General features: G+C 38.3%; 1 protein-coding gene across 5 annotated transcripts in view; it reads right to left on the minus strand.

Moving 5' to 3' along the window:
• LOC129552224 (sterile alpha motif domain-containing protein 9-like) overlaps nucleotides 1-17,063 on the minus strand; it is a 42,955-nt gene that overhangs the window by 9,377 nt on the left and 16,515 nt on the right. For 3 of the 5 annotated variants that reach the window (XM_088833263.1, XM_088833267.1, XM_088833259.1), the window contains one exon: nucleotides 5,849-6,114. The exons of 1 other annotated variant lie outside the window; for it this stretch is intronic. The gene's annotated coding sequence lies outside the window, so the exon portion shown is untranslated. Of the gene's footprint in view, nucleotides 1-315; nucleotides 419-5,848; nucleotides 6,115-17,063 lie in introns of all 5 variants that reach the window. One more of the 5 variants, XM_088833265.1, reaches the window with a different exon arrangement.

Genomic DNA, 17,063 nt, shown 5'->3' on the forward strand with positions numbered 1-17,063 from the left:
TAAGTGTACTGATTTTTAAAGTAAGCCCTTTTTGTGGGACTATATCAAACTCAAAAACTATGCATCGAAGGACACAATGAATAGAATGAAAAGGTGACTTATGGAATGGGAGAAAATATTTGTAAAGCATAGATCTGATGAGGGGTTAATCTAGAATATGTTAAAAAAAATCTCCTACAACTCAACAACAACAAAACGAATAATCCAATTAAAAGTGAGCAAAGGACTTAAACATTTCTCCAAAGATGACATACAAATGACCAACAAGCACATGCAAAGATGTTCAACATCACTAATCATTAGAGAAATACACACCTAAACACAATGCTGTATCATTTCACATCTATTATGATGCTGCTGATAAATGGCTTCAGTCGAGTCTCTGTGCGACCTTATTATGATGACTACTATTAAAAACCTCCAGAAAATAACAAGAATTAGTGAGGACGATGTGGAGAAATTAAAGGAAACTTTGTGCATTACTGGTGGGAATATGAAAAGATGCAACCTACACAATCTACCTTAAGAGAATGGTGAAAGGAAGTTCTTTAAACAGAAAGAAAATAATAAGAGAATGAACCTTGGTACATTAGGAAGGAAAAAAGAACACAGTAAGCAAAATAATTGGTAAGTATAATAGACTTCTTCTCTTTGGTTTTTAAAAGTTATGTTTGATTTTTAAACCACTGTCTGATATGATTCTAAATGTATTTAGTGAAAATATTTAAGATCATTATACACGACAGGGTAAGGGGATATGAAGATTTCTATGCTTCAGTCAAACTGGTAAAAAAAAAACACTATCGAACTATCATAAGTTATATATACATAATGTAACATCTATAGAAACCAATACAAAGTTATACCAAACTTCCTTCACACATACGAATTTGACAACTCAAATGAAATGGAACAATTTCTCAAAAAACAAACTTCTGTAGTCCATTTACTATGAAACAGATTATTTGAATGGTTCCATAACTTAAAAGAAAACTGGATTTTTAATTTTAAGGATCTCTCTACAAAGAAAAATTTCCAGGTCTAGACAGATTCACTGAAGAATTCTACCAAACATTTAAAGAATTAACACTGATTTTATATAATCTCTTCTAGAACACAGTAAAAGAGGGAATTCTTCTCAAGTCATTTTATGAAGCTGGTATTAACCTACTAGCCAAGCCTCTGCAAACCCAGCCTTGAGGTGAGCTTCAGTGAACCAAGACTCCTGCTTCACCCTAGTAACAAGACAATTACCAGAGACCCCAGACTCAAGGTAGTCTCTTGCAGAATCAGGTTTCTGCCTTGCTCCAGGACTGGACCTGCTCCTATGAACCTAGGCTCTTTGTTTGCCTAGGTTTGCATAGGGCTGTGCTCTATGGACACAGATTCCAGACTGGTTCCTTTGGAGTCAGGCTCCTGGCCTGCCCCAGATTCCAGACTGGCTCCTGAGGACCCAGGCATATGGCCAGCCCCAGTGTCAGGCTGCACCTCATGGACCCAACCTGCAGGCCAGTATCAGCGGCCCCAGGCTATAGGCCAAATTCTGTTGTATCAGTCCACCACCAGGACTTCAGGGGCCAGGGTTACCCCATGGACCCAAATGCCAGCTCACCCTTATAAACCCAAGCACTAGTCCAGCCCAGGCACTGACCCAGGCACCAGGCCTGCCCACTTGAGGACTGCAGCATCAAGCTCATCTTCAGGATCTACCAGACAATTCACCTACAATCTCTGGGCAAGGTGACTGGAGAAGGCCTTTTCCTGCCTAAGCCCAATCTGTGAAGACTGGAAGAGGTGCCTACTTCTTCAAATGTGTAGACAACAATGCAAGGCCACAAGAATTATGATTAATCAATGAAACATGATACCATCAAAGGAAACTGATAAAGCTCCAATAAATGACCCTAAAGAAATGAAAGTCAATGAACTACCTGATAAGTACTTTTAAATAATCTTCATACAAAATTCTGTGAACTACAATAAAACACAAACAAAATTAGTAAAACAATGAATGAACAAAATGAGAGGTTCAACAAAGAAACAGGAACCATTAAAAACAAACAGAAATCCTAGCATTGCAGAACACAATGATTAAATTGAAGAATTCAATAGAAAGCTTCAATAGGAGACTCATCTAAGCAAAAGAATCAGTGAACTTGTGAAGACAATACATTTGAAATTCTCCATTCAGAGGAGCAAAAAAAGAAAAAAAAGAGTGAAAAAAAAAGAGTGAAAAAAAAGCCTACATGCATCAAATGTAACAATCCATTCATTGTTGGAATCCAAAGAGAGGAGAGGAAGAAAAAGGCAGAAGGTTTATTTAAAGAAATCATGGCGGATATGATCCCACTGCCAGGCATACACACCGAGGAAACCAGAATTGAAAGAGACACGTGTACCCCAATGTTCATTGCAGCACTGTTTACAATAGCCAGGACATGGAAGCAACCTAGATGTCCACTGGCAGATGAATGGATAAGAAACTTATGATACATATACACAATGAAATATCACTCAACTATAAAAAAGAACACATTTGAGTCAGTTCTAATGAGGTGGATGAAACTGGAGTCTATTATACAGAATGAAGTAAGTTAGAGAGAAAAACACAAATACAGTATATTAATGCATATATATGGAATTTAGAAAGATGGTAATGACAACCGTATATGCAAGACATCAAAAGAGACACAGATGTAAAGAATAGTCTTTTGGACTCTATGGGAGAAGGCGAGGGTGGGATAATTTGAGAGAATAGCGCTGAAATGTGTATATCACCATATGTAAAACAGATCGCCAGTCCAGGTTCAATGCTCAAAGCCAGTGCACTGGGACAACCCAGAGGGATGGGATGGGAGAGAGACATGAGGTGGGGTTTGGGAAGGGGCGACACATGTACACCCATGGCTGATTCATGTTAACATATGGCAAAAACCACCACAATATTGTAAAGAAATTAGCCTCCAATTAAAATTAAAAATAGAAAAAGAAGTCATGTCTGTGAACTTCCCAATTGTTGGGGGGGCGGTGTAGAGATTTGGACATTGAAGTTCCTGAAGCTCACAGATTTCCCCAAGAGTTTTGATACAAAAAAAATCTTTTCTAAAACACATAATAAGACTAAAATCAAAGACAAAGAATTTTAAATGCAGTAAGAGAAAAATCCCACATACATGGGAACCCGCATAAGACTATCAACAGATTTCTCAGAAGAAATCTTACAGCCCAGTGGAGAGTGGGATGACATATTCAAAGTAAAAGACAAGCATTAACCATGAATACTTAAGAAACTTTCAAGTCGTCCTTCAGAAATGAAAGAGAGATAAGGACTTTCCCAGACCAAAACAAACAAACTATAGAGTTATTTACCACTGAACCTATCTTACTAGAAACGCTAAAGAGGTCTTTGAGTTGTAACAAAAATATGCTGACAGATGTAAGGAATATGAAAGTATGATACTTACCGTAATGGTGAAAATATAGTCAAATCCAGAATACTCTAATGCTGTAATGGTGGTAGATAAATCACTTTTAACTCTGATATAAAAGTAAAAGACAAAAGTACTAAAAATAACTGTGAGTAAAATAATGTGTTAATGGATACAATATGAATAAAAGATGTAAACTGTGGCATTAAAACACAAAATGTGGAGGGAGAAGTTAAGTTAAAGCATAGAGTTTTTGTATGTGGGTGAAGTTGTTATAAACTTAAAATAGACTGTTATATCTACAGGATGAATAATGTAAAACTTTATGATTACTACAAGTAAAAAACCTGTAGTAGATATACAAAGGGCTTCCCAGGTGGTGCTGGTGGTAAAGAACCCATCTGCCAGTTCAGGAGACTTAAGAGACTTGGGTTTGATCCCTGGGTCAGGAAGTTCCCCTAGCGGGGGTTATGGCAACCCACTCCAGTATTCTTGCCTGGAGAATCCCATGGACAGGGGAACCTGGCAGGCTACAGTCCATAGGGTTGCACAAAATTGGACACGATTGAAGTGACTTAGCACACATGCATGCACAGATATACAAAACATAAAAAGAAAGGAGTCAAAGCATACCTCTACAAAAAGTAATCAAATCACAGAGGAAGACAGCAAGAGAGGAAGAAAGAAGCAAAGGAATTACAAAACAGCCTGAAAACAACAAACAAAATGGCAATAGCAAATCCTGTGTGCATGTGTGCTCAGTCACTCAGTCATGTCTGACTCTTTGCAACCCCATGGACTGTAGACCACTAGGCTCCTCTGTCCATGGAATATTCCAGGTAAGAATACTGAAGTGGGTTACCATTTCCTGCTCCAGGAGATCTTCCTGGAGATGGAATCAAATGGGATCAAATCCATGTCTCTTGCATCCCCTGAAGAGAGAGATTCTTTACCTATCAATAATTGAGAGTCCCTTGGACTGCAAGGAGATCCAACCAGTCCATTCTAAAGGAGATCGATCTTGGGTGTTCATTGGAAGGACTGATGCTAAAGCTGAAACTCCAATACTTTGGCCACCTCATGCGAAGAGCTGACTCACTGGAAAAGACTCTGATGCTGAGAAGGATTGGGGGCGGGAGGAGAAGGGGACGACAGAGAATGAGATGGCTGGATGGCATCACCGACTCAATAGACATGAGTCTGAGTGAACTCTGGGAGTTGGTGATGGACAGGGAGGCCTGGCGTGCTGTGATTCATGGGGTCGCGGAGAGTCGGACACGACTGAGCGACTGAACTGAACTGAACTGAACTGAACTGCTTTAAATATAAAAGAATTAAGTTATCCAATCAAATGATATAGTGTGTCTGAATGGATTAAAAAAAATCAGATCCAACAGTGATTTGTTGTCTTTTCAAGAGACTCATTTTAGACTTAAGGACACACATGCACTGAAAGTGAAGGGATGGAAAGACATATTCCATGCAAATAGCAACAAGAAGGCAGGAGTGGTTATAATTAGACAAGATAGACTTTAAGTCAAAATGGTTAAAAGAGACAAAGAAGGTTACTATAAAATGATAAAGCGGTTAGTTCATCAAGATGATAATATATAATGCACCAAGATTTAGGTACTTCAGTGTACCTAAAAATAAAGCAAGTATTAGTAAAACTAAATGGGAGAAATAGACATATACAATCAATAATAGTAGGTGACTTCAATATCCCAGTTTTAACAATGGATAGATCATTCAGACAAAATGTCTATAAGGACACAGCATACCTAAACAACACCATAGGTCAAATGGATCTAACAGAGATATTCAGTACGTTCCATCCAAGAGCAATAGCACACACATTCTTTCAACGTACACATGGAACATTTTCCAGGATAGATCTTATATTAGTTCACAAAAGAAGTCTTAACAAGTTTAAGAAGCTTGAAGTCCACATCAAGTATCTTTCTGACCACAATGATATGAAACTAGAAATCAATAATAGAAGGAAAGTTGGATAATTCATAAATATGTGGAAGTTAAATAACATACTTCTGACCAACCATTTGGTCAAAGAAGAAGTCAAAAGGGATATCAAAAAATAACTCAAGACAAAAATGGAAAGACAACATACCAAAACTTATGAGATGCAGCACAAACAGTTATAAGAGAGCGGTTAATACTGACAAAGGCCTACATTATGAAAGATCTCAAATAAGCAGCCCAGTGTTATACCTCAAGAACAAACTCAACCTAGAGTTCACAGAAGGAATGAAATAATGAAATCAGAGGAGGAATAAGTGAAATAGAACCTAGAAGAACCATGGAAAAGGTCATGGTTTCCCACTGGCAGACCTCTGGACTGGGAGGACTGATGTGGGGCTCAGAATCTCACTCCCACGAGAAAACCTCTGTAACGTAATTACTTTCTTCTCTGCGGGTCACCTCCTGGAGGGACAGGCTTTAGCTGCTGTTGTGTCTTTAGCTGTAGAGGATCTTTTTCAGTGGGTTTCAGTGTTTCTCAGTGACAACTGCTCTGCAGATAGTTCTTCCGTTGGTGCTTTGGGTGTGTTCAGGAGGTGAGCTTAGCGTCCTTCTACTCCATCATATTCAAAGGAAGATCTTTGCGTCAATACCAAGTTTCTTAAAAATAGTTTGTATCCCGAAGCAGCAGGACGTGAAGGAAATAACACTGCAAAGAGAAAAGAAGACCAGCCAAATCAGTGATGGAGCCATCAATCTTCTCTTGCTACTAGGAGCTATTGTTTTGTAACATAAACAAAATTGACAAACCTTGAGCTAGACTAAGAAACAAGTAGAGAAAACTCAAATATATAAAATTACAAATGAAAGAGAGATGTTACAACTGATATCACAGAAATGCAAAGTGTATTAAAAGACTACTGTGAACATTTATATGACCCAAATTGGACAGTGTAGAATAAATAAATAAATTCTTAGAAACATACAAACCATCAAGACTGAATCATCAATAAAGAATCTGAACAGACCAATGAGTAAGGAGTTTGAATCAGTTACTGAAACCTCCCAGACCAATAATGAGTAAACAGTTTGGATTAGTAATTGAAACCTCACAAAAAAGGAAAAATCTCAGACCGCATGGCTTCATCAGTGAATTCTGCCAAATATTTAAAGAAGAATTAATGTTAATTCTTCTTAAATTCTTTCAAAAAATAGAAAAGGAGGGAACAGTTATAAGTACATTTTATGAGGCCGGCTTAATGATGATATCAAGGCCAGTTAAGGACAGTACAAGAAAAAGGAAGTTACAGACCAATATCACTGATGAACATAAATGTAAGAGTCATGAACAAAATACAAGCAAATCAAGTTCAACAGCACATTATAAAGATCATATACCATAATCAAATGGGATTTATCTCTGGGATGCAAGAATGGTTCAAGATATGCAAACCAATAAATGCAACATACTACATTAAAAGAATGATGGATAAAAATCATATGATCATCTCAATAGATCCAGAAAGAGTATGTGATGAAATTCTTTACTTGTATTATATGATAAAAATTCAACAAATTAGGTATTAAAGGGTTGCTGCTGCTGCTGCTGCTAAGTCGCATTAGTCATTTCCGACTCTGTGCGACCCCATATATGGCAGCCCAACAGGCTCCTCTGTCTCTGGGATTCTCCAGGCAAGAATACTGGAGTGGGTTGCCATTTCCTTCTCCAATGCATGAAAGTGAAAAGTGAAAGTGAAGTCGCTCAGTCGTGTCTGAGTCTTAGCGACCCCATGGACTGTAGCCTACCAGGCTCCTCCGTCCATGGGATTCTCCAGGCAAGAGTACTGGAGTGGGTTGCCATTGCCTTCTCCGACTGAAGGCTTAGGGTTACCCAAATGCAATAAAGACCATATATGACAAACTCATAGCTAACATCATACTCAGTAGTGAAAAACTGAATGCTTTACCTCTAAGATCAAGACAAGAATTCCCACTCCCAGAACTTTCTTTCTATATAAAACTAAAAGTCATAGCCAGAGCAATTAGCAGAAAAATAAAGGCCTCCAAACAGGAAAAGGAAGAAGCAAAATTGTTTCTGTTTGCAATGATATTATACACATAAAACCTTGTGTGTGTGCTTAGTTGCTCAGTTGTGTCTGACTCTTTGCGACCCCACAGACTACAGGCCACCAGGCTCCTTTGTGGGGATTCTCCAAGCAAGAATACTGGAGTGGGTTGCCATGCTCTCCTCTAGGGGATCTTCCCAACCCAGTGATCGGACCCAGGTGTCCTACATTGCAGACGGATTCTTTACCATTTAAGCCTCCAGGGAAGGCCATAAAACCTTAGAAACCACCACCAAAAAAAAAAAAAAAAAGAAAAGAAAAGAAAACCTTTAGAACAAATAAACAAATTAGGAAAAGTTACTGGATACGAAATTAGTATTAAAAAGCTGCATTTCGGACGCGAGAGATGCCCGGCTCCGGCGGCGCAGACGCGAGAGACGCCCGGCTCCCGGCGGCGCAGACGCGAGAGACGCCCGGCTCCCGGTGCAACCGACCACGTGCAGAATCGTGGCTGAGAGGAGCTGACCCGCGCCCAGGGTTGGGGCGGTGGCCGAGGGGAGCTGTGCCACGTCCAGGAGGCGGTGGCTGCGTGGGCACCGGAGGGCCGGGAGGAGCTGATCCACATTCAAAGCAGGAGGGGCGGCCTTCAGGAGATACCCCTCGTCCAAGGTAGGGTGCAGCGGCTGCGCCTTGCTGGAGCAGCTGGGAAGAGATACTCCACGACCAAATGGAATATAAGAATCCAGTGTTCTGGGGAGGAAGGAACAAGACGGCGAGACCACTTTCTTCCCCACAAATTCATCAGAAGAACATTTGAACGTGGAGTAAAGTCCACAAAACAACTTCTGAATACTGGCAGAGGACATCAGGCTCCCAGAAAAGTAGCCCATTGTCTTCTAAAGGAAAGAGAAGAAATCCAGCTCCACCCACCAGAACACTGACAATGCTTCCCTAACCAGGGAACCCGGACAAGTCACCTGTCCAACCCCACACACAGCGAAGAAACTACATAATAAAGAGAACTCCACAAACTGCAAGAAGAGGGAAAGGACACCCCAAGCAAAGCAATATAAGCAAGATGAAGAGGCAGAGAAATACCCAGCAAGTAAAGGAACAAGATAATTGCCCACCAACACAAACAAAAGAAGAAGATATAGGGAATCTACCTGATAAAGAATTTCGAATTTTGATGGTGAAAATGATTCAAAATCTTGAAAGTAAAATGGAGTTACAGATAAATAACCTGGAGAAAAGGATTGAGAAGATGGAAGAAAGATTTAATAAGGACTTAGAAGAAATAAAAAAGAGTCAATATACAATGAATAATGCAATAGATGAGATCAGAAACACTCTGGAGGGAACAAACAGTAGAATAACAGAGGCAGAAGACAGGATAAGCGAACTAGAAGATAGAATTGTAGAAATAAATGAAACAGAGAGGAAAAAAGAAAAACGAATTAAAAGAAATGAGGACAATATTAGAGACCTCTGGGACAATGTTAAACACTCCAACATTCGAATCATAGGAGTCCCAGAAGAAGAAGACAAAAAGAAAGACCATGAGAGAATACTTGAGGAGATAACAGTTGAAAACTTCCCTAAAATAGGGAAAGAAATAATCACCCAAGTCCAAGAAATCCAGAGAGTCCCCAACAGGATAAACCCAAGGCGAAATACTCCAAGACACATATTAATCAAATTAACAAAGATCAAACACAAAGAACAAATATTAAAAGCAGCAAGGGAAAAGCAGCAAATAACACTCAAGGGGATTCCCATAAGGATAACAGCTGATCTTTCAACAGAAACTCTTCAGGCCAGAAGGGAGTGGCAAGATATACTTAAAGTGATGAAAGAAAATACCCTACAGCCCAGATTACTATACCCAGCAAGGATCTCATTCAAATATGAAGGAGAAATCAAAAGCTTTACAGACAAGCAAAAGCTGAGGGAATTCAGCATCACCAAACCAGCTCTCCAACAAATGCTAAAGGATCTTATATAGACAGGAATCACAGAAAGAGTGTATAAACTTGAACCCAAAGCAATAAAGAAAATGGCTACGGGATCCTACTTTTCAATAATTACCTTAAACGTAAATGGGTTGAATGCCCCAACCAAAAGACAAAGGCTGGCTGAATGGATACAAAAACAAAACCCCCATATATGTTGTCTACAAGAGACCCACCTCAAAACGAGGGACGCATACAGACTGAAAGTGAAGGGCTGGAAAAAGATAGTCCATGCAAATAGAGACCAAAAGAAAGCAGGAGTAGCAATACTCATATCAGATAAAATAGACTTTAAAACAAAGGCTGTGAAACGAGACAAAGAAGGAAACTACATAATGATCAAAGGATCAATCCAAGAAGAAGATATAACAATTATAAATATTTATGCACCTAACATAGGAGCACCGCAATATGTAAGACAATTACTAACAAGTATGAAAGGGGAAATTAACAATAACACAATAATAGTGGGAGATTTTAACACCCCACTTACATCTATGGATAGATAAACTAAACAGAAAATTAACAAGGAAACACAATCTTTAAATGATATAATAGAAGAGTTAGACCTAATAGATATCTATAGGACATTTCACCCCAAAACAATGAATTTCACCTTTTTCTCAAGCGCACACAGAACCTTTTCCAGGATAGATCACATCCTGGGACATAAATCTAGCCTTGGTAAATTCAAAAAAATTGAAATCATTCCAAGCATCTTTTCTGACCACAATGCAGTAAGATTAGATCTCAATTACAGGAGAATAACTGTTAAAAGTGCCAACATATGGAGACTGAACAACACGCTGCTGAATAATGAACAAATCATAGAAGAAATCAAAAGAGACATCAAAATATGCATAGAAATGAATGAAAATGAAAACACAACAACCCAAAACCTCTGGGACACTGTAAAAGCAGTGCTAAGGGGGAAGTTCATAACAATACAGGCATACCTCAAGAAACAAGAAAAAAGTCAACTAAATAACCTAACTCTACATCTAAAGCAACTAGAAAAGGAAGAAATGAAGAACCCCAGGGTCAGTAGAAGGAAAGAAATCATAAAAATTAGGGCAGAGATAAATGCAAAAGAAACAAAAGAGACCATAGCAAAAATCAACAAAGCCAAAAGCTGGTTCTTTGAGAAGGTGAATAAAATTGACAAACCACTAGCCAGACTCATCAAGAAACAAAGGGAGAAGAACCAAATCAATAAAATTAGAAATGAAAATGGAGAGATCACAACTGACAACACAGAAATACAAAGGATTATTAGAGAATACTATCAGCAATTATATGGCAATAAAATGAATAACCTGGAAGAAATGGACAAATTCCTAGAAAAGTACAACTTTCCAAAACTGAACCAGGAAGAAATAGAAAATCTGAATAAACCCATCACAAGCACGGAAATTGAAACTGTAATCAAAAATCTCCCAGCAAACAAAAGCCCAGGTCCAGACGGCTTCACAGCTGAATTCTACCAAAAATTTAGAGAAGAGCTAACACCTATTCTACTCAAACTCTTCCAGAAAATAGCTGAGGAAGGGAAACTTCCAAACTCATTCTATGAGGCCACCATCACCCTAATCCCAAAACCTGGTAAAGACCCCACAAAAAAAGAAAACTATAGGCCAATATCACTGATGAACATAGATGCAAAAATCCTTAACAAAATTCTAGCAATCAGAATCCAACAACACATTAAGAAGATCATACATCATGACCAAGTGGGCTTTATCCCAGGAATGCAAGGATTCTTCAATATCCGCAAATCAATCAACGTAATACACCACATTAACAAACTGAAAAATAAAAATCATATGATTATCTCAATAGATGCACAGAAAGCCTTCGACAAAATTCAACATCCATTTTTGATAAAAACCCTCCAGAAAGTGGGAATTGAAGGGACATACCTCAACATAATAAAAGCTATATATGACAAACCCACAGCAAACATTATCCTCAATGGTGAAAAACTGAAAGCATTTCCCCTAAAGTCAGGAACAAGACAAGGGTGCCCACTCTCACCACTACTATTCAACATAGTTCTGGAAGTTTTGGCCACAGCAATCAGAGCAGAAAAAGACATAAAAGGAATACAAATTGGAAAAGAAGAAGTAAAGCTTTCACTGTTCGCTGATGACATGATCCTCTACACAGAAAACCCTAAAGACTCTACCAGAATACTACTAGAGCTAATCAATGATTACAGTAAAGTTGCAGGATATAAAATCAACACACAGAAATCCCTTGCATTCCTATACACTAATAATGAGAAACTAGAAAGAGAAATTAAGGAAACTATTCCATTCACTGTTGCAATGAAAACAATTAAATACTTAGGAATATATCTACCTAAGGAAACAAAAGACTTGTACATAGAAAACTATAAAACACTAGTGAAAGTAATCAAAGAGGACACGAATAGATGGAGAAATATACCGTGTTCGTGGATTGGAAGAATAAATATTGTAAAAATGAGTATACTACCCAAAGTAATTTATACATTCAATGCAATCCCTATCAAGCTACCAACAATATTTTTCACAGAACTAGAACAAATAATCTCACAATTTGTATGGAAATACAAAAAACCTCGAATAGCCAAAGCAATCTTGAGGAAGAAGAATGGAACTGGGGGAATTAACCTGCCGGACTTCAGGCTCTATTACAAAGCCACAGTCATCAAGACAGTATGGTACTGGCATAAAGACAGAAACATAGATCAATGGAACAAAATAGAAAGCCCAGAGATAAACCCACGCTCCTATGGACACCTTATCTTCGACAAAGGAGGCAAGAATATAAAATGGAGAAAAGACAGTCTCTTTAACAAGTGGTGCTGGGAAAACTGGTCAGCCACTTGTAAAAGAATGAAACTAGAACACTTCCTAACACCATACACCAAAATAAACTCAAAATGGATTAAAGATCTAAATGTAAGACCAGAAACTATAAAACTCCTAGAGGAGAACGTAGGCAAAACACTCTCCGACATAAATCACAGCAGGATCCTCCAAGACCCACCTCCCAGAATATTGGAAATAAAAGCAAAAATAAACAAATGGGACCTAATTAAAATCAAAAGCTTCTGCACAGCAAAGGAAACTCTAAGCAAGGTGAGAAGACAGCCTTCAGAATGGGAGAAAATAATAGCAAATGAAGCAACTGATAAAGGATTAATCTCCAAATTATACAAGCAGCTCCTGCAGCTTAATTCCAGAAAACTAAGTGACCCAATCAAAAAATGGGCCAAAGAACTAAACAGACATTTCTCCAAAGAAGACATAAAGATGGCTAATAAACACATGAAAAAATGCTCAACATCCCTCATCATCAGAGAAATGCAAATCAAAACCAGAATGAGATACCATTTCACACCAGTCAGAATGGCTGCTATCCAAAAGTCTACATGCAATAAGTGCTGGAGAGGGTGTGGAGAGAAGGGAACCCTCTTACACTGTTGGTGGGAATGCAAACTAGTACAGCCACTATGGAGAACAGTGTGGAGATTCCTCAGAAAACTGGAAATAGAACTGCCATATGATCCAGCGATCGCACTCCTGGGCATACACACCGAGGAAACCAGAATTGAAAGAGACACATGTACTCCAATGTTCATTGCAGCACTGTTTATAATAGCCAGGACATGGAAGCAACCTAGATGTCCATCTGCAGATGAATGGATAAGAAAGCTTTGGTACATATACACAATGGAGTATTTCTCAGCCATCAAAAAGAATGCATTTGAATCAGTTTTAATGAGGTGGATGAAATTGGAGCCAATTATACAGAGTGAAGTAAGCCAGAAAGAAGAACATCAATACCGTATATTAACGCATATATATGGAATTTAGAAAAATGGTAACCTGAACCCTGTATAAGAGACTGCAAAAGAGACATAGGCATTTAGAACAGTCTTTGGGACTCTGTGGGAGAGGGTGAAGGTGGAATGATTGGGGAGAATGGAATTGTAGCATGTATATTATCATAAGTGACCAGTCCAGGTTCGACGCATAAATTTTCCTCTGTTCATTTCTTTGCATTTGTGCTTTTTTAATAAAATTCTTTTTTAGAAAAAAAAAAAAAAAGCTGCATTTCTATACACTAACAGTAAGCTATCTGAAAAAATTAAAATGAGCTCACTTATAGTAGCATAAAAATTACTCAGGGATACATTTGAAGAACGAGGTGAAAGATCCATACACTGAACACTGTGAAACATTGATGAAAGAAACTGAAGAAGACACAAATAAATGAAAGGTATCCTGTGTTATGAATTAAAAGAATATTATTAAAATGTTTATACTACTCAAATCAATTAGAGATTCAATGCAATAGTTATAAAAATTCCAATGAAAATTTTCACAAAAATAGAAAAAAAAAAAGCCTAAAATTCATATGGAACTACAAAAGACCCATGAAAAAGTGATCTTGAGTAGAAAACACAAATTGATTAAAGACTTAACTCTCAGACCTGAAACCAAAAAACTATAGGTGAAAATAGAGGAAAATCTTCTTGACATCAGTCTGAGCTACAAGCTTTGAATATGACCCCAAAAACACAAACAATAAAAGCTGCTGCTGCTGCTAAGTCGCTTCAGTCGTGTCCGACTCTGTGCGACCCCATAGACGGCAGCCCACCAGGCTCCTCCGTCCCTAGGATTCTCCAGGTAAGAACACTGGAGTGGGTTGCCATTTCCTTCTCCAATGTGTGAAAGTGAAAAGTGAAAGGGAAGTCGCTCAGTCGTGTCCGACTAGTAGCGACCCCATGGACTGCAGCCCACCAGGCTTCTCTGTCCATGGGATTTTCTAGGCAAGAGTACTGGAGTGGCTTGCCATTGCCTTCTCCAAACAATAAAAGCAGACACAGACAAATGGGACTGCATCAAACTAAAAAACTTCTGCACAGCAAAAGGAACAATCCACAGAATGAAAAGGTCCCCTATGGAAGGAGAGAAAATACTGGCAAACCATATCTCAGTTCAGTTCAGTTCAGTCGTTCAGCTGTGTCCAACTTTTTGCAATCCCATGGACTGTAGCATTTCAGGCTTCTCTGTCCTTCACCAACTCCCGGAGTTTGCTCAAACTCAGGTCCATTGAGTCGGTGATGTCATCCAACCATCTCATTCCCTGTTGCCCCTTCTCCTCCAAAATGCATAAGGAACTCAAACTACTCAATAGCAAGAAAGCAAACAATCTTATTTGAAAAATAAACAAAGGACCCAAACAGACATTTCTCGAATGAAGACACACAAATGGCCAATAGATATAGGAAAGAGGTGTTTAACATCACTAATCATCAGGGAAATATAAATCAAAATAAAAATGAGGCAGCCCCTCACACTTGTTAGATGGCTATTATTCAAAATAAAACTGATAATGAGAGCTGGTGAGGATGTGGGAAAAACACTTGTACATTGCTAGTGGGGATGTAAACTAGTACAGCCGTTATGGAAAACACTATGAAGATTTCTCAAAAAATTAAAAACAGAGTTACTCTGTGATCCAGCAATCTCACTTCTGACTATATATCACAAAGAAATGAAATAAGTATTTTGAAGAGACAGTTGCACTCCCACGTGCATTGTAGCAAATAAACATATTTACAATAACTATGAGAAAGAAGGAAATCCTTCTGTTTGTGACAATATAGATGAAACTGAAGGACTCTATGCTAAGCAAAATAAGCCAGAAACAGAAAGACAATTACTGTATGGGCTCACTTATATGTGGAATCTAAGAAAACAACCACTTTCCCTTCAAAGCTGAACTCAGAGAACAGAGGTTACCAGGTGCTGGAGTGGGGAAGGGGAATGGGCAAATTGAAAGTGAGGGGAAGGAAAACCATATGCTGCACAAATTGAAACAAGAAAAGCTGGAGTAGCAATACTTTTATCAGACAAAATATACTTGAAAAGAAAGACGACAACAAATGACAAGAAAAAAGGAACAGTACATAAATCAATACAACAAGAAGAGATAACAATTGCAAACATAGATGCACCCAACATGAAAAGAAAGTGTTAGTCACTCAGTCGTATCTGACTCTTTGCGATTCCATGGACTGTAGCCCGCTAGGGTCCTCTGTCCGTGGAATTCTCCACCCAAGAATACTGGAGTGGGTAGCCATTCCCTTTTCCCGGGCATCTTCCTGACCCAAGGATCAAACCTGGGTCTCCTACATTGCAGGTAGATTCTTTACTGTCTGAGTCTCTAGGGAAGCCCAACATAGGAACACCTGAATACATGCAGCAAATATTGACAAACATAAAGAAAGAAATTGAAACTAATACAACAATATTATGGGACTTTAACATCCCACTTATATCAGTGGACAGATTATCCAGACAGAATATCAATAAAGAAACACGGGCCTTAAACAATACACTAGATGAGAAAGGATCATAAACATGATCGAGTGGGATTTATCCCAGCAATGCAGGAATGGTTCAACATCTGTAAATCAATCAATGTGAAAGACCACATTAACAAGTTGAATAATAAAAATGATCTGATCAACTCAAAAGATTCAATAAAAGCTTTTGACAATCCGTTTATGATAAAAAACTCTCAATATAACGGGCGTGGAGGGAACGTGTGCTGTGCTTAGTCGCTCAGTCGTGTCCGACTCTTTGTGACCCCATGCACTGTAGCCTGCCAGGCTGCTCTGCCCATGGGATTCTCCAGGCAAAAATACTGCAGTGGGTTGCCATGCCCTCCTCCAGGGGATCTTCCTGACCCAGGGAACATATATCAACATAATAAGAACCATATATGACAAACCTACAGTCAACATCAAACTAGTAGTGAAAAGCTGAAAGCATTTCCTCTAACATCAGGAACAAGACAAGGATGCCTACTCTTGCTACTTTTATTTAACATAGCATTGGAAATACTAGTGATGGCAATTAAACAAGAAAAAGAAATAAAAGTCATCCAAAGAGGATATGAAGAAGTAAAACTGTCCTTGTTTTCAGATAACATAATACTATATATACAAGAACCTAAAATGCCACCAAAAAACTATTAGAACTAATTAATGAATTCAGGAAAATTGCAGGATATAAAATTAATATACAGAAATCTGTTGTTTCTATATGTTAACAACAAACTATCAGAAGAGAAATAAAGAAAACAATCCCATTTATACTTGCATCAAAAATAATAAATGGGTAGGAATAAATCTAAGGAGGTAAAAGACATGTACGCTGGAAACCACGAGACACTGATACAACAAAACGGATGGAAAGATACACCATGTTCATGTACTGGAAGAATTAATATTGTTAAAATGGCCATACTACCCAAAGCAATCTATAGATTCAATACAATCCCTATCGAAATACCAAAGGCATTTTTCACAGAGCTAGAACAAATAATTCTAAAATTTGTATGGAACCATAAAAGACCCTGAAGTATTTTTCTCTAATATAGTAGGAAGAAGAAAACACAGACATTTGAGTGTTTCCCACACTGAAATACATGATTTTCCCATTGTATATGCGGATGAAATTTGCAAAAATAGTTTTTCAATTCTATATACTTTACTAGAACTGTCCCGAAAATTTGGT

Source organism: Moschus berezovskii, chromosome 3, assembly GCF_049115385.1.
Source record: "Moschus berezovskii isolate FMDL1 chromosome 3, NW_MosBer_1.0, whole genome shotgun sequence".
NCBI classification, from domain to species: domain Eukaryota; kingdom Metazoa; phylum Chordata; class Mammalia; order Artiodactyla; family Moschidae; genus Moschus; species Moschus berezovskii.